The sequence below is a fragment of the Struthio camelus genome, chromosome 2, assembly GCF_040807025.1.
Source record: "Struthio camelus isolate bStrCam1 chromosome 2, bStrCam1.hap1, whole genome shotgun sequence".
NCBI classification, from domain to species: Eukaryota; Metazoa; Chordata; class Aves; order Struthioniformes; family Struthionidae; genus Struthio; species Struthio camelus.
The window spans coordinates 33,488,026-33,509,877 of record NC_090943.1 but is presented as its reverse complement, the minus strand read 5'-3'; the positions used below and the strand labels follow the sequence as shown (position 1 = coordinate 33,509,877).

Below are 21,852 nucleotides of genomic sequence, written 5' to 3'. Positions count from 1 at the left end.
AACACTGGTTTGTGCTGACAAAGAAGTTGAGTGCCATCAATAGTTTTGGCTACATATATCTTCCCAGTATATTGCAGACAAGCAGTCAAACTGACCAATTTCTTCTAAATCCCGTATTGGATCTGCCTTTCCCAGCTCGATTCGAACACATGATGTGCCAGCTTCAGCATTTCTTAGTGCTTTTGCTGTATGCCCCAATGACCAGGGGCATTTTTGTGCTGTATCAGCATTAATAGCTATCTTTAGATGATGTAAAATTAGTATCAGCTATGAGAGCTTATCTTTCAGGAGCTGATCAGTCAAGTCATATGTATTATAAATATCTTTGTGTCTAGACTCTATTCAACTCATGTAAATACAAAGAAACTCCAATGGAAGCAGTGGAATTTCTTAGATCTCGTGAGGAACAAAATCACAGTCATTGATTTCAGTTGCTTTATATGCATGAGAAGATTTGTAAGAGCAACTCCTAACATATTATTTTTGTCATGTAAGGTACTGGTATTGTAGCATTATTAAGATAGTAGCATTCTTAGGTTGCTTTTAATCTGCTAGGTTTAACCTGCATAACTCAGCTGATTCCAGGGAATATACTCTTGGTTTACCTTAGAGTAGATGCGACTAAACATGTGTGAATGAACCGTAAAAAATTATGCTCTTTAAAGTTTTGATTATTGTTTAGTTAAATTAAAGATTTGGGTAAGTTTTCTGTTAAAGTTCATGAAGGCACTTTTAGTTTTGTGTATCCTGAGTTCAGGTGTAGAGTCATTACGCTAAGATGTATTCAAACCAACGTTGCTCAGAAGTGACTGCTGGTGTAGTAGCAGCATTATGCTGTGATATAGATGACTGACTTTTACTATCAGCAGGTTCTAATACTGTGGCATTACTAAATTGCACAGCTTTACTACAGCAATCACATTGTCAGCATGGTTTTACTTAAGCCTCACCTATTGGTTGTCTTCAATTCCAAAGAAAAATCTTCAGTTTTAATAGCAACATTTCTAAATAGTAATTTTCTAGATTTTGTGATTTCAAAAAAAAAAAAAAAACCCAACAATGAACAACCCTAGAAAACGTGACTTAAGTGGATCATGTAGATTCTAAAATCAGAAGGAAAATTGTCACAACCCAAATCTGTTGTTACCTTTTAATCTCATTGATTTAGAGTAATGAAATTAATTTTATATTTTATATCCTTGTGTTTTTGCATCTTCCCAGAACTATACTCCTAATTTCTTAGGGGCTATTCTCTAAAGACTGGTAGTTTAGAGGACTATGCTGTGGTGGTGGGTAAAAATCAGACATTGAAGAATTTGACCCATCTCTTTTTTATTAATCTTTTTATTTTATTTTGGTATTTAAGTTTTATTGTTCAAGGTGATAAGTTTATATAGAAAAGGTAATTCCAAGTCCTTCCAACTTAATTTTCATTAATTTTCATCATTTAAGGGTTGTCAGTATTTTGAAGGAAAAATTTTGCCTCACTTAGAAGCAATCCCTTTGGGGAAGATTTTGGAAAATATAAATCCCAGTCAAGATCCCCATGCACAAAAGAAATCTGGTCATCTTTTCTTTAGCGCTGGCAGGTTTGGTTGATATCAGAATTACAAAAAAAACCCTTAAAACCACAACCCCAAATCTGTCACTGTATTTTATTTGGAAATATAGCCATATGTTCACCATCCCTCAATACTATTTAAAAATGGATCTTTTAGCAGCAGCAGTGCTTCCTCCTTTTTGCTTGATCTCAATTTTGAGTTACTAGCACAGTATTCAAGATGACAAATGACAGTGTCATTTGAGGGTGTTTTAGAGTTTCTGTGCCAATTTCTGTGATGGGGAAAAAGGTTGGAAATGCTAAACATATGATTTTAGCTTTTTATAGAAAGTTTTGCTTCTATGAAGCACCACTAAGTACAAAGCTTCACAATGTCAGTGGAACTGTGATGCTGTGAGTTGTTGTGGTTTTTTTGGGTTATTATTTAGCTATGTTTTATTTTGTGATGTGTCAGTAACATGCAACTCAATAGTAAAACTGTGCTTTTGTTTGTTATCTACAGATTTGTTATTGACTTATAACAGTTGTTTATGTGGTTAACAAAGAATCACATTACTTGGACATAGGCAAAATTTGCAATGCGAAGATATATTTTGTTTATTTATTTTTCTATTAAAATTAGCCAAGGTCGTGTGGAGTAGAAAACTGGATTTGAATTTTAACTTTAAACAATGAAAGTATTTTAATGTATGTTAGTTTCAGAAGAATCTATTTCCTCCCAATTTTTCTTATCCTTAAAACAAAAAAACCTCAACGGTTTCTAGTCGTGGCAAGGAAAGGAACTTAATACCAAAACACCTTTAATCCTTAGCGTTTTTCCACAAATGCATTCCCATCTAAAGAATTTTTTTGAAAGAAAATACACATTGTTGATAGAGTTGTTTTTGAAACTAAACATTGAAATTAGCTGTGAGAATGAAACTGATGCAAACAGCTTCTTTCTTGGAAACTGCGGCGAGTGACTGTACGTCACTTAAGAGAGTCTGCACCCATGTGTGGTTTAATTTACTACAGTCATGGTCCCAGGGAAAGAAGTCTAAGTAGAAGGCAGAAGAAAAAAAAAGTCCCATTTCTTTTTCTATGCATCTTTAAGTACATCAGTATCTGGAGATCAGTTTGATCTGTAAAATTGAAATTGGGTTCAGAATATGGTAAAGTGAGACTTTCAAAATGGCAATAAAAGCAGCTGTTAGAGCTGCAGCATAATTATGGAAAAGTGATGCCTCTAAATGTGTTAGGGCTAGTTAAAGAACAGAAATAGCTTAAGTAAGTAAGTTAAGTAAAATGTGGCTAGGAGGAAAGTGAAATATCTAAAGGTAAATAATGGAGACCTTCTTCTATTCCTTGTTGTGTATGAGGAACACCTGCAAAGTGAGTTAGATTTACATTAGTGACTACTTTGTGTGCTTGATGTTTGCCCCTAGTCTATCTAGATCAAAAGAGCCTTTTGAACGCACTCTAGCTTCTTCCTTCCCCATACGCTTTCCAAAGAAAATCATACATGTGGTGGGGTGCTACAAGCCCTACTGCCTTGGTACACCATATGGGCACGTCCAGGCAGCTGTGTTGCAGGGCTCAGCCACCCGGCAGGGTCCCAGTGAGCGCAAGGACTCTGCACATCCGTTCCAAGCTCAGGAAAATCAAAGCTATTTCGATTCACAAGTAATGCTTGTAGCTGAGGTTTGTATGGGTGGGAAAGAGCCTTTCTTGCATACTTTGCCTTACCTCTCTGAACCTTAATGGCTTAATGAAGACCATCCATGCCTACCTGGTGTGAAGTCAGCTGTTTACGCAGAGAGGGTTGGCCTCTTTATTTTTGCTTCAGTTTCCGAGTCCCTTTGAGCCCTTCCTCACTGCGGGCTGCCTCTGAAGGGTGCAGCTCCAGTTCTGGCTCCCTTTCACCTGCCATGTGCCTGCTCTTCACATTCCCCCTCTGGACAGGGTGCCAGGGAGCAGCTGAGGTGCCTGTGGCTCCCTAGACAGCAACCCCGTCCAGACACTGTCCTTCTCCTTCATTGATCTGAACACAGGGTTATAATACAAGCTTTTCCTGACGCTTAGTTATCAAACGTATGGCATTCCCTGAGAAAACTAGATTTTCCTTTGTGTTTTACCTTCTGGGTTTCATTGATTTTGGTCCTGCTGGATAATCCCAGCAACGGACACTTGTCTTTAAAAAGGAAAAGTTATTGCACTTTTTTATAATAGCTAAAATATTATTTTATTGAGTTATTGAGAGAAACTATGGCCAAAGGTATAAGCATACTCTCAAGGACAGGCATATTTTTCATCTTTCATATACGTAAGAGCTAGAGATCTAGGAAGTGTATTCTTAATTTACAGATAATACCATGGTTATCATTGTTACCACCTCTGAGTTATCGCATATAGCTAAAACATATATATACTAACCTGCAACACCTTTATGGGAAGTAAAATAAAGATTTTTGACCTTAGACTTGAAATGTATTGCCTTGTAATGTCTTTTGTACGAAATGCGCTGGGTACAAAGAGTATGCCTATAAAACATTTCTGATAAATTTCATTTTTACCAAAGAAGCACAAATACTTTGTTTAAATAGTAAAGAATTTTTTCATTTGTATCAGTACGCCTATAAAAAACAAAAACTTGGTTTATGTATATGCTTTAGTACAGCTTTTAGTGTAAGTATGAGCAATTTCATAGAACGCTATCCATTTGGGTCACTGACGATTCGTGTTAGCCAGAAAATTTGCACTTTTTACTTGCTATTTCTTGAGAGCTGAGTGGACATGAAATCCTGTTGTCCAGGGACAGATAGGGTTGATCAGTTGGACACCTGCCTAGGTAGTTAATACATAAGCTGTTAGTCTGTTTATTAGTGTTGCTGACAGTTGATCCTGTCATGTTTCTTGTTTTTAACTCAGCAATTCCTACTAAAATAAATGTGCCTACTCTTAAATAGTACTTATTTTTAAAATATTGCCATATTTAGATATATTGTGATCCGTTTTAAAATATGTTAATAGTAATTTTCATGGAAACTATCTATTATCCCTAGCATTACATTGACTCTAGACAATAAATACTTAACCAAATTGTGTCTTTCCTGCAGCTATAAAGAAATGAGGACATTTTGGACTTAGTAAGTAAATAGTTGAAGTACATACTGTGTATCCATGGAATTATAAAAAAGAAATTCTTAATATAATAACTGTTAAGGTCTCCTTGGAATTTTAGTATTAATGATTTCTTTGTTCTTAAGTTACATCCCTAGCCTCTCCTCCTGAAGGCTTTTCTTCATGGCTCCCTCAGCAATACTGAGGCCACACAAGCAAATACATATTTGATGCTTATTTCTAAAGGATTTGACCTATCCCTTCTACTAGCCTCTTGCAACTTCTCCCATTTGACCTCAACATTTCACTCCATCAAGCCCTGTAAAGTTCTGCTTGTTTATGGGAAGTACTTTTTATGAGAGAATATGTTATCATTTTCCTTGTGTTTTGGTCATTGTCTTCCCAATTGCTATGGTAGGGTTGGTTGCGCAGATGTTGTATTTTGAGCTGAAAATTTTTGATGACAGTTGTGTAAGGCTGCCTTAGTCATAATAGGCTTTCTCAGCTGTCCCTTGACCTTTGACATCTTCACTCCCTTACTTCTAAAACCATTTCCTAATAGAACCCAGCAGATCTTGGCTATGATAAATTGTAATTCTGTGTTGCAGCTGGAGTTCTCATCAGATGTGCAATGTGTTCTGGGGCTCATTCATTAATTGAAAATAGTGGCCACTGGCAAATCCCTACATGCATATTTGAAGTTTTAAAGTTCAGTTGTGCTGAAAAATGACCTAGTAAAACAGGCTATGGGTAGAATCCATATTCATAGTCATTCACTGATGGACACTACAACTACAATTAGGTGAAAGAACTCAAGGAATAAAAACTTGGTTTGTATACTGATGTATGACTGTACTGCAGAAGAAATATCTTTAGGTAATACATAGCCACTGCAACATTCTTATGCAGTAGTATATGGAGAATAGCATGTTTGCAGATTGAAAATCATATGTGCATTTTGCTCAACTCTGTTGATTTTAAATTTGTATAACTTCTTCAACTTCAAAAGACCCATTCTGCTAAGAGCTCAAAATCACACCTAATTCTTTGTGTGTCATCCGTAGCTTGCCTGTCTTCCATGAGATATTTGCAGTGGTTTTGTACTGATCCTCTAGGTTAAAAAGGCAGCAAATTCATCTTGCCAGGCTGTTTAGAGCGACAGAGTGAATCTCTGAGGGGCAGAGAGGTGCCGTACTCACTTGCTTGTCAAGACCTTTACTAGGCAGCACAGTATGGTCATTGATATAAGATAGTAGCTTTGCCTAGTTTCTGACTGCCCTAAGCATCACTTAGGGGGGCTTACGAACTGGCCTAATTTAGACCAACATTTCCCATGAGGATGTTGTTGAGTTAGGGCAGGGTCAGCTACTCCTTCGTGACATGACTCACCTGCATCTATTTGTCACGAGACCAGCTGAAGGTGTACTCCATCATGTGATAGGATTAGCATGTGTGCACGCTATCCTGTGACCAGATACACACAGCTAGCATCTGAATGAATGTGCTCCTGTTTTCCTGTCAAAAACTTCTCATACATATAAATCAGCAGCGCTGTATGAGCTGCAGCCAGTGAGTTGCTGTGGCAGGCCAAGGAGCTGTTAGGATGGTCATTCTAGAGATCTGGTTGAGACCTGAAGGTCAAAACATTAGCTCTCATACTCAAAGAATTAACTTGTACGGTTTTGGGATAAATGACTGGAATAAAAAAGTCATGAAAATCAGGTCATGGCTGTTGTGTTTCTAAATAATCATCTCATCGATCTTTTCTGATACGATAGGAAGTTAGTTAGTAGGTTAGTTTTTCTTGTCATGACTTCCTCTGACATTTTGACATACCACAAAAAGTTATGGAGAAGAATATTTGGGGGGGGCTATGCTGTCAGAGATTTTTTTTCTATGCAGAAGTGAAAAATTAATGCGATGTGTTTCTAAAAGTGATTTCTATAGTACCAAAACTAGGAAAAATCTCCTGGTTCTCTATCACAGTTGATGATCATCTTGATTGATCTGAAAATTTAATGCAAAAAGTTTGTCATTCTTGGTTTGCTCTTTAAGCTGCAAGAAAACCACCCCACCTGTAAATTTCATGGTGCATGAGGTCATAAAGTGCATACTCCTCAGGTCATGAGGTTGGCAACGTATAATAGAAGCTCCCAACATCCGTAGGACACCAGAAGTGTGAAATCCTTATAGAGGTTAAGCTTAAGAATATTTGTTAATGGTTTCCAGAGAGGTGCATTGCTTCACAGGCTTTATTATCTCTTGTCGCTCTAGTCTAGCACTGCAGTTCAAGATAAGACTGATAGAGAAGGCTGTGCATAAGCACTGTTGAGGTCTCAGCATCTTGCAGGATTATGCCTTGTCTGAAAAGCTGCTTGTGACTGGAACTTTTTTCTGAGCTCAATTTGTGTACCTTTTCCTGCATTCTAGATTGATAAATAAGATTGTGATAAAAATACTAAAACTGTCTCAAAACGACGTAAATAGTATGAGATGGAGTGCAGAAATATTGAATAAAGTAATAAAAAGGAGAAAAGTTTTTCTAAGTTAACTAGATTAAAATGGGAGGTTCAGAGCAATTTTCGTAAAATCAGATTGTATTACAGTCTAAGTATCTTTAAATAGTTTAAAAAAATGCCAATGTTCACAGAAAACCCTGCCACAGATTGTGTTTAAATAGATCTTTGCCCTTTGCTATGTTCATGAAGCCATGAGGTATAAACTTGATTTGGTCTGTTCACTTAATTTCTCTACTGGAAGAGAGAGAGGTCAGTTAAATATCATGATCCTAACATACTGTTCACACTTATTTAGTGCTTTTGAGAATTCTGTGAGAAATATGCTTATTATATACTTACCATTTTGTGAATATTCATTTGTTAATCTAAGTTTCAAGTAGAATACCTTTTTTAGTTTGAGTTTGATACCTTTTGCAAGTATGCTAGAAGAGTCATATAGTCCAGTTTTGCAGCAAACCATAGCAAAGACTGTAGTGTCCAGCATAGAAAATACTGCTTATGCCCATATTTCTTCACTTTTTATGCCTTTTCTTCCCAGCATTCAGACTGACTTTATGTGAGGCTTTTGCTCTCCTCTGCTACATGAAAGCAGAATAAATACCTTCAGTAAAATATGCACAGGCAGAATCAAATCTGTATAAAAGAACATTGGTATATACAGTACACTAGCATAATATGTAGTCAGATGATTGCATACTGCTTATGGCTGTGGCCAGAACAGTGTATATAGGTGTAAACTAGAACAAGAAAACTTTCTAGAAATACCTGAAAACTTCCACATGGGGGAGGTTGGAGAAAGTTGTGAAAACCAAGGTATCGCCTGCTCACTGTGTCGTGCCGGGATGGGGTCCTTTACTTATGGTGGCATCCTGATGTGAATAATCCCCGTGCAATTGTTTCCATACCCGGGAAAAGTCTCCTCCTTTCCATCCCCTGAAGCTTGGCTTTGGCTACGCTCACTCAACCTGTCATTCTACTCCCCAGCCAACCCTGTATGCTGGCTATGTTTAAATAATAACATATATACTATTTTCACTATAAACAATGAACAAACCAACCAATTACGCATACCACGTGTCAGTGCAAATGCCAAGTGCTTGTATCTCTGCAGAATCAGAACTAAGACAAAGTAAGACAACGTGTAAAGTACGTTGTTAAAGATATCACTGAAATAGATAAAGGTATTGCTGAAAGATGACATACAGTGGGAGCAGTAGTATATTTTTAGTTTCAAACTCTTCCTCCAACATTCCTGTGGAAGAATTACAAGGAAATGAAGTAGCATTCAATAACTAGGAATATTATTAACTGAGGGCAGTACCATGTTCCATGTATGAAGACTAGGTATAGATAGCCTGTGCATTTTCAGAGGCTCTTCTAACGCTGCCAGTACATGCACATTGGGATTTAGGAGCTCTACACATGGCCTCTTGCTGCTGTACCTAGAATGCTTGAAGAGCTGCACCAATACAATGTAATCTGCAAAGATGATGTTTTAAATGTAAATATACATGAATTCATAACAGTTTGTAAACTTTCATAAGGTGTGTGACAGGCATAGTTCACTCTGTCTTAAATATTGTAATGCATGATACAAAATTACAGTGAAGAGAACTAGACAGGAGTAAAAATCTTGCTTTTGCATCCAGTTATAATAATGCTAAGCTTGTCACTCCTGTACTATTTGTTAACTTTTTCACTGGATTGTTAAGATCTTTACAGCACCAGAGTATGCTCCTTAATTAATGATATGTTTGCTTTGTTAACTGTGATGTAGATCTGCTGTTATAGAAAAGCCATTCTCACTTTAGTTTGAGTTTTAAAATAAGCTTTATTTTATATGTCAAAATTGCTTGTATATTTTTGAAATAAATTAATGCAAATTGGAAGCTTGGAGCTGTTAAATTTCTTCTTGCACCTGTGAAATGCCTTCCTGAAGTTAAATTTATAGCCTCTGAACTGTGACCCATGTTAGAAGGAGAGATTTAGACATGGTTGGTGCAGTTATAGATTAATGCGTCATGCAATCTGTGTGACTACAGGTTAGTCATGCCCATTAGCTTTCCTTCACAATTTCATCTTTTGATGCAGGAAATATGGTTTAACTTTAGATTTTGTTTGTAACTAGTAGCACTTAATCCTCTAGATTAAGGGTTTTTTTCCCCCCCTTTTTATATGGTTAGCCCCATAATTTGTGTTGTAAAAGGCAAGACTTCTTCTGTTACACCTACCAGTTTCTCCTCTGGGTAGGCAGCATTGTAAATTATTAAATACAACTACAGACAGTGTCATGATAACTTTTAATGTGATGGTGAAGTGAGAGCATTGATCTTATGTAATTTGAGTCAGAAAAAGCTGAACAGGTAAACTATTTGTAACTTCTTACAGCTGAATAGGAACATAAGTAATATTAGTAACAGAAAAGGGGCCATCTGGTCCAGCTTGCCTGGGTTTATTTGATTGGTTGTTTATAATCTCAACCACCTGCTTTTCCATTGAGCTCTGCTTCACCAGTCCTATCCTATTCCAGCAACAAATGTATCTGTCTCTTGTACACCTTTATAAATCTTTCCTTGTAATTTTGATTATTCAGACCTTATGCAGTCTTATGGCACAAGAGATCCCAAAGTCTTAGATAAGACTGGGGCTTGTAGGCCTGGGATGCTCAACAAGTACAGAGAAATACTCCTAATCTAAGGGTTTAAAATCTAGTTTCAGGGCAAATGGGTGGGTAGAGGTAGTTAGAAGAGTTGTATGATAGAATTAAGTTAACATATACGTGATGATATAATTGCCTTGACCAGCTACAAAAAGCGGGGGGTTATTTTGCTTTTAGATTTAATAAAAGACATTTATAGTATCTATAGTTTACTAGCCACCTGTTACAGCATTTATTATTCCTTCAGTTTTTTTCAAAGTAACATTATCTTTCTTGTGGTTTTGGTTGAGAACAAGGAGAGTGTGTGGTGTTCCTAACCTTCAGTTCTGTTTGCCACTAGCAGAGTGAAGCAAACAACGGCCCTGGGAAGTAATTTTTTCATTGTATAAACTAAGGCACAGAACACTTTACTGTCCTGCCCATAAGTAGAATTAATAGCAAGCTAAGATTGGGATCAATGTGTTTCTCTCTCTTAGTTCTTTATTCAGTTCATCAGGCATGCTGCTTCTCCTTGGCAGTAGACAAATAATTAGGAATGGGATTTAAATGGTGGTTTATGCTCAGTTTCTGCAAAATAATGTGCAGCTTCATCTCCCTCTGGTACCTTATAAGCCGAAATGAATTTACTGTACTGATGTTTCAATAACAAAATATAAATATAAATTAAGTTTACTTGTTTATACCTCAGTTTTTTTCCTAGAGGTTTTCTATGTGAAATAAAGAAGACTATTGTGCTGTATCCACTATTCTAGATTTCGTGATACTGGCACAGGGAGTTGTAAACTATACCACTTTATAAATTATACTCCTTTATGATTGTCTGGGTCTTGACTCCCCAGTGTAAGCTCAGAGCGATTCCTCCGGGGGGGGTTAGCAAAGGATATTCTCAGGCTGCATGGACACAGTTGTGCTGTGCCTCCCTCTGGCCACTGGCCACCTTTCAGCTGCCTCTGAGTGCCTCTTGGCTGAAAAACTGAAAAAAAGACTTCATCCATTGCCGGGGCCTTCTACTAAAGACTGGGAAGTTAACTCGGGGATGAATATGGGGTAGTTATTTCGCTCACAAGCTTTGAGAGCTCCCATACTGTGTATAGAGATAATGGGTACTGGCACACGTATAAAATATCTTATGAAATTATGCATAAATACTTGCCGTTTGATATGTCTTAACACACTGTAAAACTTTGTACTTACAAGTATGTTTTCCATAAAAAAATCAACACTTTGCAGATAAAGAGAAAGATCCTCTGTTTCCTTCTCCTCCCCCGCCAACTGTGGGAGGAGATTGGCTGTGGAGTAACGGGATTTTTTTTTTTTTAGTGGACTAGAGTTACTTTTGGCACAATCCAGCTAAAGAGGCCAACAGCAGACTCTCATTTTGGGGCAGTTCTTTTCTCTAGGAATGGATTTTAACCAGTGATCTCAAAGCAGCAAAAAAAATTCTATTTTTATATTTCAAATAAAATACCCTACACTTGCCAGATAATAATGACACTTTATAAAATAGCAGAGCCTATTTTTCTTAGGCAGATCTGATCCCTATATACAATTTTAGTGGTTGAGGTAAGTCTACAGGCTAGCATCTTGCACTTCATAGCTTTAATGCTTATTTTTGTGTATTTGAAAAATATTAAGAACAACGGACACATCCTGCATTGACGTTTCAATCTCATCTTATTTTATAGCTGAGAGTAAACAAATAGAGGATAAAAAATAAGTCACAATGGAATATATTAAAATTTCATATTTAATCGGTTGAAAATCTTTCTTTTCCATACTTGGTATTTTCTGGCCTGAAATCCCTTCCTTTCTGTTAGCTCTGCTCCTGATTATCCAGCCACTAACTGTAAGTCTTTAAAGTCAGAGAATGCGACTGCAGAACGTGCATGCAGAAACATGTGGCTGCAGAAACCACTGAGCATGTAGAAGCAATGCCTTTGCGGGTCAAGCGCTAGAGCTGTTCTTTGACAAATCAGTCTGAATTAGCATCATAGGAGCCTGTTGGTATTGCTGCTTCCCCACACCTCCAGCTTCACCTGTTAGCTGCTGGGGTTGCCAACCCTTATGTCATTCTCCCAGCCCTGAAATCTGCCTGTTTGCAGGCAGTTCTAGAGTGGCTTTGGCTCCACAAACGTCATCACCAAAACTCTTGGCAAGCGTCGAAATAGAACCTGCACCTGAAATTTCGCTGTGTGGGTCTTCACCAATTTTCACCTGGTAATGATTTGTTAATGTTTTAGGGAAAGAGGAAATAGAATATTAAGTAATCTTGCTGATTCACAGTCACAGTTCAAAACATATTGTTAGTAGCAATGAAATCTCCCCTCCCCCCCCTTCATAAATACGTTAAGTTAACATGGGTGGCAAGTCCCATTAAATGTCTGAATTCCAGTTTAAGGGGTTAACTCTCCTGTATTTTGCATTGCATAATATATAACAAACTTGTTTCAAAATCTATTAAAGTTAATGGAAGGTTTTAAATGGAATTCCGTGAGCTCTGGGTCAGACCATAGAGGGTACAAAACTTTGTCTAAAAGGTCTAATTCTCTTTTCCTATAGTTTGCAAATCTGTAAACTGGTAGGCCCAGAGCTGAACGTAAATATAATTTTCTGGAGTATGTTAAAAGCTGATTAATGGAGTGCTGTGTCTTGGATGTCCCCAAGGCTTTGATATCCATATCCCTTTAAGTTTCAATGGATTCCTTTGCAAATCTAGTCTGTATTTCCACATATCTAGCATACAGGAACTTGGCTTACTAAATCATCCAAAACACTCTGCAGGAGAAAAATGTGTAAAACTATTTCCTCTTTTACATGTTTTCACACCAGAGTAACTCCACTGACTTATCAGTGTTAAGTCTTACTATATCTGTCTTGGAAATGTGAAGAACCAAATAAATGAATGCAGGAATTTGACCTATGAAGTACAAGTTACATGAAGGGACTATGGCTATTTCCTTTGAAAAAGTCTCTTTGTGCCTTTGATTTGGGGGACTTAAATTCATTCCAGTTAATCTTTCTTTTATTTCTTTCTTCCTCTTTTTTTTTTTTTTTTGGTAATTTTTCCTAGCATTCCTTAAATGTATTGCTTTGAGGGGCAAAAAGTAAGATTAATGTGGCTGAGTTAGTATCAGTTATTGTTTTCTTCCTAATATCCTGCAGTTTTATGTTGCTTTAATGTATGCACATTCAGAGTTTTGAACATTGTGGGAAAAGGTTTCACTGGCATTCATTCTTGCCATTAAAGTGCTTCCCATCTGAATATTGCCTGCCAAAGTATGTGGTATCCTGCAGAGCAAGAGGATGAGGACATAGATTGCAATGAAGCTGAACAGTTTGCACTTCCTAACAGTGACACCAGACATCAATCTTTTGTAGAGACAGCCCAGAATACTGGAGAATAAGAACTCTCAAGGAAAAAAAACACCAAAAAACCAAAAAGAGAATGATCTTTTCTTTTTTTCCACTTCATTCCAGCAGTTTCCTACTAAGATCCTCCAAGATGAATATACTCTCAAATTGCATAAGCTGACATTTCAGCGGCTGAGAGCCTTTTCAAAAATATATAAATGAATTGAAGAAGTAAAAAGTTCTCTGAAGTAACTATTTTTTAAATTTATTTTAAGAATGTATTTAATTTATTAGTCTCAGTTCCCTTTATCATCAAGCTACGGCGTAGAGTGCTAATTTGATCACAGTTAATGTGTTTCACACATTTATACCATGGTTCAACATCAGTATTCAGTAACACCAAGTTATATTATACAGGTTGGCAAATACTCAAAACTAGGGAAAGATTGCCAGTGCTGTAATGGGCCATATTTGGAGAAGCTAGAGTCAAATCTGCAGCTTGTGTAAAGTGGCATAGCTACTTTGCACCAGCTGCTGAGGTTCTTCTCCTTTATGCAGAAATTTGTTGCAGGTTTTTATTTTAATATATAAACCTAGCTTCACCAGCAGAATGATTTATGGTTGTGCAATTAATGAGCCATATGTCCCTCTTTGTTGTAAAAAAGGTGTGGAAAGAGCTAAGTGCTGCAAAAATTGCTACATCAATGAGCTGCAAAAGTTAATATATACCATGTTACTCAGTCAAGAGGTTGCAAGGGTGTAGGATGGATAAACCTTGCAATAACCAGTAGGAACACTCACTGAAGAAAGGCTAACTGAAGAACTGGGGCCAAATATTGGACTTAGGCTATGAAATACTTGACGTGGCTTGGGACTGAGCTCACAAACAGGATTTTGAACTATGATTTAGTTAGCCTTGCAGCTGCCATGGCACCAATCAGAGCTGCTTTTGGACTGTTACATGTAACGAATCTGTTATGAAAGCCATGATAGCCAGAAAACAGGCTACCCTAATCAAACCTTTTACACTAACGGAAGTGATGAGCACGTGGTTAACAGGTGCTGCTGTGGTGTTTCCTCATCCAAAGTTCCACACCTTTGCTCTGGATGTGAGGCAAACAAAAACTTTAAGACAGAAACAGAGTTGCTCCAAGGAGTTAGAGAGCTTGGATGATTGGCTCTGGAAAGGTATGAGAAACAGGTTGGTCCAAGTATGGCAGAATGTTTACCAGAGACCTGCTGTGCGCTGATAAAACTTGCCAAATGTTCCGCTGTTTTCGGAGATGACATATATACGTGTTACTATAACTTCATTCCTTCTGCGTGCTTCTTCATCTTTTGGAGTATTTATATTTGTCTTTATGGAAGTGTCCAAATCCAACACTAGCAAGCTAAAATTGCTTTGAACTGTATATCCTCTGCATGTGTTTCCCCACAATGGAAAGCACATTCATTTTCTATTGAATGAATGAGTATGAGTGAAGTCAGAGATCGAGTCAATGCGAATTAATTTCTGAATCCTTACCTAGCATACTATATTTCTTTGCAGTTTTCTGTGGCATGAGTGGAGAGATACTGTTCAATTGCCATAAGCTATATGAGGAGCTTCTTACAAGCCATGGGTTAAGACTGCTGTAATTGACTTCAGACTCTCACTCTTGTCTGCACTGATATAATTAAGTTGCAGAAAGTTTGATTTAGGCATCCTGGCTGCTGCAGGCTTCTGAGGGAGCTACCTGTACTACAGGGAGTCTTGGGGAACGTTATGGATTTTTGTAGTCTTTCTGTAGATGTATGTTTATGAGGATGCCAGGAGATATCACAGGGTTGAGAGGGGCATTATTTCTGAGGGTTTTGCAGCTGGCCAAGCTCTATACCTTTCCTAACCACTTGATATACAGATTCAAAAGTGTATCTGGGTCTAATTTACGGTCTCCTGGATTTCTGCTGCAAGGGGATATGATCTGGCCCATTGTTTGTTCTGGGTAGCATGTGTAATACTTTGGCTTTTCTTGATTCTTCCCACGTTTCCCTAGACCATTCTGCATTTTAAGTTTTGCAGACCTTATTGTGGATTTTTTGTGTGGGAGCAGTTTTGTGTTTTCAACTGGTATGGCAGGAGATCAAGCAGAAGGTTTTGGCTTGTGCACAGATTCTAGAGGCAGGTTTTGTAGAAGGTTGCTCCAATTTTTGGCTGGTAAGCCATGGGAGCATATACCATGTACTACTTGATTATAAGCTAGCCCACTCACTGAATAGTTTGCCGACCACATACAGTAATTTAAGAAGAGGGCCGAAAAACAGAGATAGTACTGAAGAAAGCACAGAAAAAGCATGTCTTGCATCGCAGAAGGATCAGATACTGAAGGCCTAGTGAAGTTTCCTAATTAACTTGTTAAATTGCAGCTCAGTATGCTACGGAATGTCACCCAGTAGTACGGCTGTCTGTTTGAGAGGTGCTCTATCATGTGTGACGTGCTGTATCATTACCTATTCTGCAGTTACCTGGATATTGCGGTACATTTTGTTACAAAATGACCAAAGAGGACGAGATTATGCTGAGGCTATAAGGGTGGTTTTGAGTTGTTCTACTTCTCCTCCTGAAACTCAAACTCTGGAAGCAAAGGCTAATATATCTCTTTTTGCTGTTACGCTGAACAGTGGTTGAATTCCTACTGTCTAAGTGCTCAGAAGTGGTCTGTGTCAGATACATGCTCAGATTAGTGCTTCCCTATAGGAATGTGCAGAAGAGGAAAATTAAGAAAATTGTTTGAAGCAATACAGTTATGACTGAATAAGCTATGACTTATTCAAGACTAGGACCCAGATCTTACAGCTAATCCTTTGATTTACATGTGTGACAATCCTGAAAATACGAACTGCTAACATGCACTGTAACCGAGGCCACAAAGTAAGAAAAATGTGTCTTGTTAAAAAGCAAAAACAAAAAACATGTAGATTTCCCTGTATACACACTTCTTTTTGTGTGATATATTATACAGTTTTCCAAATAAATTCCTTGGATCTAATCCTGTTCTCATTACACCCATAGAGCCCTATGCATACAGTAAAGTAACTGAAGATGTAACTGGTCCTATAAGAATAAAATTTGTAATAGGAAGGAAGTGAAGGCTTTTGGCAAATAAGCTATCTTAGGACTGCTACTCAACAGCAGTTAACAAAAAAACATCAAGCAAAGTTGGATCAGAAGGAAGAGGAAGAAAGAGAGGGCCTAGACCACACCAGACCAAACAAGGGAGTTGCATGTAGATAGTAGTCTGTAATAGCTACTTTTGTTATGGGGGTAATAACCAATTTGTGTAGGTAGATTTCTGTTTTCATGTGAGATGAAAGGGAATCTTAGGGGACTTCTTAATTTTAGTGAAGGTATCCCTCCATGTCCCAAGGCACAATATTTTAAGCACTGTTTATTAAAAAAAAAACAAACGGTAATTGTCCCTCCAAATGATAAAATTTAAAGGATGTTCTTTCTCTGTGGTTGTTCATCCGGTGCAAGTGGATGAAATCCAAGTAGAGAGGAGAGTCTCGAAAAAACCCTACATGAGAACAGATTTATTCAAATATTAGAAGCATCAGCAGAACAGATCAATTAGAACTAGGCAGGAAGGTATTGGGTAATCAAACAATTGTTTTGAGCATAAGGGAAGCTAATATTTGAGTGGGGAAATTATTTTATTTTTCAAAAATGCATTACAAGGGAAGTAATCACAGATGCAACCCCTACTACAAATATTAAAGTACTATGTATTCCTCTCTGTTTTATGTTGGTGGGGAAGGTTAGATTGCATGGAGAAGGAATAGCTGAAAGATTCATCTTCCAGGCCACCTTCATTTCCTCAGCCATCCTGGGAGTTCTACTTATTCTGCCTGGAAGAAAGTAAACCCAGGAGATGAACCCTTTTCTACAGCTTGTTAGTGGACACAGTACATGGCACACTGTCTGAAGCGCTGTGGGTTACAGCTGCTCCAGGAGGCAACAGTCGCTGTGCTCACACCGTGCACAGTGGGTTTCTTACTTGGCTTTGCCGAGTTCATTCATAGCATGGTAATTTTGTGACACTGTGCATGTTGTATTCCTAAATTCTAAGCTTATAGCTGGCTAAGTTATAGTTCAATTAATCACTGACTTCCTTATTTATATAATCTTGAAAGAGATGGCTAGCACTGTTAAACTGAAGCTGATTTTTATTTAATTAAAGCAGATTCTAAAGGGAAACTTTCCCCTGTTCGTTTAGCTACAGTCCCTGTTGACTGAAAGAGAACCAAGCCTTTACATGGCTCTCATCACGTGGGAGTATTTCTAAATCGTCTGGTTACTTTTTTATTTTTAATCTGCTTTTAAATCTGGAAATCCAGGTGTGTGCAAACAATTTACCCCTTTTAAACTAAAAGATCTATCTAGTCTTTTAAACTAACTAAAATCTATCAGGTCTTTACCATTGCATTGGTTTGGAAGATTGTGAAAAATAGTTGTTTTCATTGACATAGGTCCTTGAAATGGCTACAGTTTTTTTTGGCAAATATATTTTCTCCTGTTGTTAATTAAAATGTGGTGGGCTATGGAAATCACTGAAAGCTAGGAAAGTGAAGAACAACAAAGACTCAGCTGGAACTTCCTGCACCTTGTATTCTTAAAGAGTAATCTTACGTATATGATGACCGGTTTCTACCTCCACAAGGGAAATACTTGAGAAGTAGTGAGATATGGCACAGGTGCTGGGTCTATCTTTGAGTCTCATACAAAGGGATTTTATTAATGCCAAAAAATGTGTCTGAAATATAAAAAAATTAAGGCTAAATGGAATCGTCGGTTGTCATACGAATATGGTTGTGATGGTGTGTGAAGTATTACATATTTATATATTAATTATTGAAGGGGAGGGAAGAAGTGGAAAAAGGGTAATATCATTCATCTTCCATCCCTGTGGAAAACCCAAAGGAGAAAATAAGTGGGAAGGAAACTCTGTGGTGATCTTCTTCACCTTCTGCTATGATGAAGAAATAGCTCTAATAAAAGATACAGGTGGCATTTCCAGTTCTCTCATGTCCTTGTGCTTTTCAGATAGCTTTGAGGAAAATTATACAACTTACAACATAGCACAGTGAGGGTCTCCTTTGCCTGATGTGACTTTCCTCAGGTTCCTTTTAAAGAACTGATGTGGTGTTTGGATCAGAGGAAGATTAGAGCAAGTCTGTCCTGTTACTGGAGGTAATTATTACTTAATACATTATTTCTACCATTGTAACAATGAGTCAGTGAATATTTTGGCCCGTTGCGCAATATAAATCCTGAAAGAATCATCATGTAGATGTGTCATCTAGATAGGTGAGGAGGGAAAGAAAATTGGTGGTGCACAGGAATTGCAGGATGATAGATGGGTTTCTCATCTGGCCCTCAGTTTTCACTTAGTTCATTACGGCTCCATAAAGTTTTCTCAGACCTGCAATTGTTGAAGTCGGGCTCAGAGCAATTGAGAGATTTATATCTTAATAAGAATAAATTTAAACAAAAATGAAGATCTGTCTTTGTTCAGCGTTAATTCAATATATGACTTCCAGTGATAGAAGACAGAAAAGGAGAGGCTGAGGGAACTGGCCTGGAGAAGAGAAGGCTTTGGGGGGATTTAGCAGCAGCCTTCTAGCACCTACAAGGCAGTTACCATAAAGACAGAGCCAGGCTTTCTGCAGCAGTGCATGGTGGGATGGTGACACACAAAAGACATCATAGTGAAACAAAAGAGATTCTGACTGGATATAAGGAAAGACTTCTCCACTGTGAGGATAATTAGGCACTGGAGCAGATAGCCCAGAGAGGTGTGCAATCTGCATCCTTGGAGGTTTCCAAGAGGTGACTGGGTTGAGTCGTGATTCTGCTGTGAGAAGGAGGTTGGACTAGAGACCTCCTGTGGTCCCTTCCAACTGAATTATCCTACGATTCTGTGATATTCACTCTCTTGAATCAAAGATAGCAATTTTGTGCATATGTGTACTGCAGTTATGTACATTTTTTTTCTTTACCAATCATGTCAGAAAACATAATTTTATTAGGAAAAAAAAAATCGTTAGAGATGTGTCCCATTACCTGCTTTTCTTCCTGTGGCTTTACTGGAAAATTAGCTAGAGAAGGGAGACCTACAGAGGGTAGCAATACTTCCTGGTTTCTGCATGTTTTTTTTTTTTAACCGTGTCAGCTCTCTCTCTTTCTCTCTCTCTTTCTCTCTGTCTTTCGAGGGGGTGTTATGTAGTTATAAATATGAGAAAGTACATGTGGGACAGTCTTTTATAATTGCATTCTAATCTAAATAACTTTTCATGCTTTGTTTCAAGTTATCATCACTTTGAATGAAAAAGTGAAACCACCTAACTCTTCTATAGAGTGTTTTCATTCAGTTTCTGTTGCTGGGGTTAGTGAACAATCAAACATGTTCCTTGATAAATGCTTAGTCTGTTTCTTATATTTGTGAGAGCTCTTTTAGCTGTTATGATTGCAACATGTTTAAGGTGCTAACGGTTACAGCCTGAGCTGTGGATGATCCATTTCACACTTAGTTCATTCAAGAAGTTATTCTGCTTATAATAAATATTACCAATGATCTGCTTATTCAGATAAACATTTAGGATAAAAATTATTTCCAAACATCAGCTCTGCCCGTTATCATCAAGGAATTTAGCACAGACTGTGCCACTGACGTTAGCAAGAATAGGATTAAGGAACAGGATTAAATTTACTCAGCGGTAACTGAAAAGTCAGAAATAGCTTTAGCAGTTGAATTACTTGTAGCAGAATTGTTTGTTTATGTCTCTAATACGCCTATGATCTCCTTTGGAATGATAGATCTTTTAAGCTGACTCACACATCTGAAAGAGTAACATTTTACCAATATGCAGTTACCTTATTCCTTATTCTCGGTAGTGTTAAAGTTAGTTTAACAGAAAAACGAATGCTAATAAAATGCCTTTTTAGTAATTCATTTTGAAAACCATTTGACCTTAACTAGAGAGAAAGTAGACTGTAAAAATCATCATAGATTCCCTTCCTTGAACTTTTCACAATGCTGAAAAATGACTGAGGGAAAGAGGCAAGATCCAGTTACTGTACCCTGTTTATACAGCTGTACTTCATTGAGTGAAGGCTTGTGTTACACACAGTTTGTGATAGGAAGTAAATGCTTTTAAAACAACTAAGGAGACAGGTCTTTAACCTCCACCTTTTCAGATGCTTTGTTCACTCATTTAGCTTCTGTCGAGGTCTTGGGAAACATTTCAAATACAAATTGTTATTGAGTACTGAAGCTCACCTGAATAATTCATCTCCTATGGAGCTCACTAGGCAGAGAAGCATTAAGACTTTTTTTTTTTTTAAAGCAATTGCTAATTGTCGATATAGTGCACAGTTGTTCCTTCAGGAGAAAATGCATTTAAAGAAGGAAGACTTCTCAGGCTGAGTTTTAAATCGATCTTGTGATATTTTAAATTACAGTTTAATTCAGCTATTGTAAGGATTTTCAAGGACTTGGAGGACACTGAGAAAAGATGAAGTTGCCGTATAAATTACTAAACTGTCAACAATTCTCAGTTTCTAGCATACGAGACTGTTGCCTCCTTTTGCGAAACTATCTAGTGCCTTAAAATGGTGAAGAGTCCTTAAGGTTCATTAAGGCTTTTTTTGGGGGGAGGGGAATCAGTTTACATTGCAAGTACCTGTTAATCACCGGGCCTAGGCTATTTGACATAAGCTTGATATTAGATAATTTTAGGACTTTAAATATGCATTAGAAGATCACTCTATGAATGGGAGTCCAATGTCTGCCAAAGGCAGTTGTCTGCTTGCCCTGGTGAAGCCTATCAGCGGCGATAGGGAGTGTGCAGCCAGCAGTCAGCCAGTGAACTTTTAATTTCTGTACTCAGCTGGGGCTTTGTGTACATTTCCTCCCTTGAAATATGAGTGACCTTGAACTTAGTTTTATGCTAAATAGGCTACATTAGCCACCCACTTTCTCATTTTACTATGGTTAAGGCCTTCCTTATAGCTTGTAGCTATACAACTGATGGCCATGAACATTTCTGGCTTTCTTTTCTGTTTGATAAGCTTCCGCTTAAGACTGTGCATATATCAATATTCATAGCAAAGAGGCCACCCGCATTTGCACTTAATGAAAAAATGCCTTGAAGTACAATTAGGATTTTGAAGGGTTCCTCTTCATTGCAGTGAATCGGAGGTGACATGCCTTTGGAGCATGACTGACAGTGATTTTGCCCTTATTCCAGCAACTTTTTTGGACAGTAACACAATAGAGCAGCTTCTCTTTGGCTGGATCTGGAGTTCCCAGGAAACGGCCATTTGTTTTTCCATTTGTCACTAACAGGCAGGCAATGGTTGTGTTTTGTGGTCTGTGGTATAAGTGGGCTTGAAGATTTAAATGTGACAGAAAACCTTTAAGCACAATAGCAGATACCAGTTAAGTTGTTCAAATAGGAAGCATGAGATTTCTGGCACACTTTGTGTCTCCTTCTAGTCTTGAAATACAACTTCAGAAAATGAATGCAAGCAAGGAAACATCCTCAGTCCTCGTCCTTCTGAGCTCCGTAAAAGAGCTCCTAAGGACCCTTGCATTATCAGGACTTAACTTGGGCTCTCTGTC

General features: G+C 37.7%; 1 protein-coding gene across 10 annotated transcripts in view; it reads left to right on the top strand.

Annotated features, from left to right (window-relative positions):
- Positions 1-21,852, top strand: part of AGMO (alkylglycerol monooxygenase) — a 318,841-nt gene that overhangs the window by 61,697 nt on the left and 235,292 nt on the right. The gene's annotated exons all lie outside the window — the stretch shown is intronic.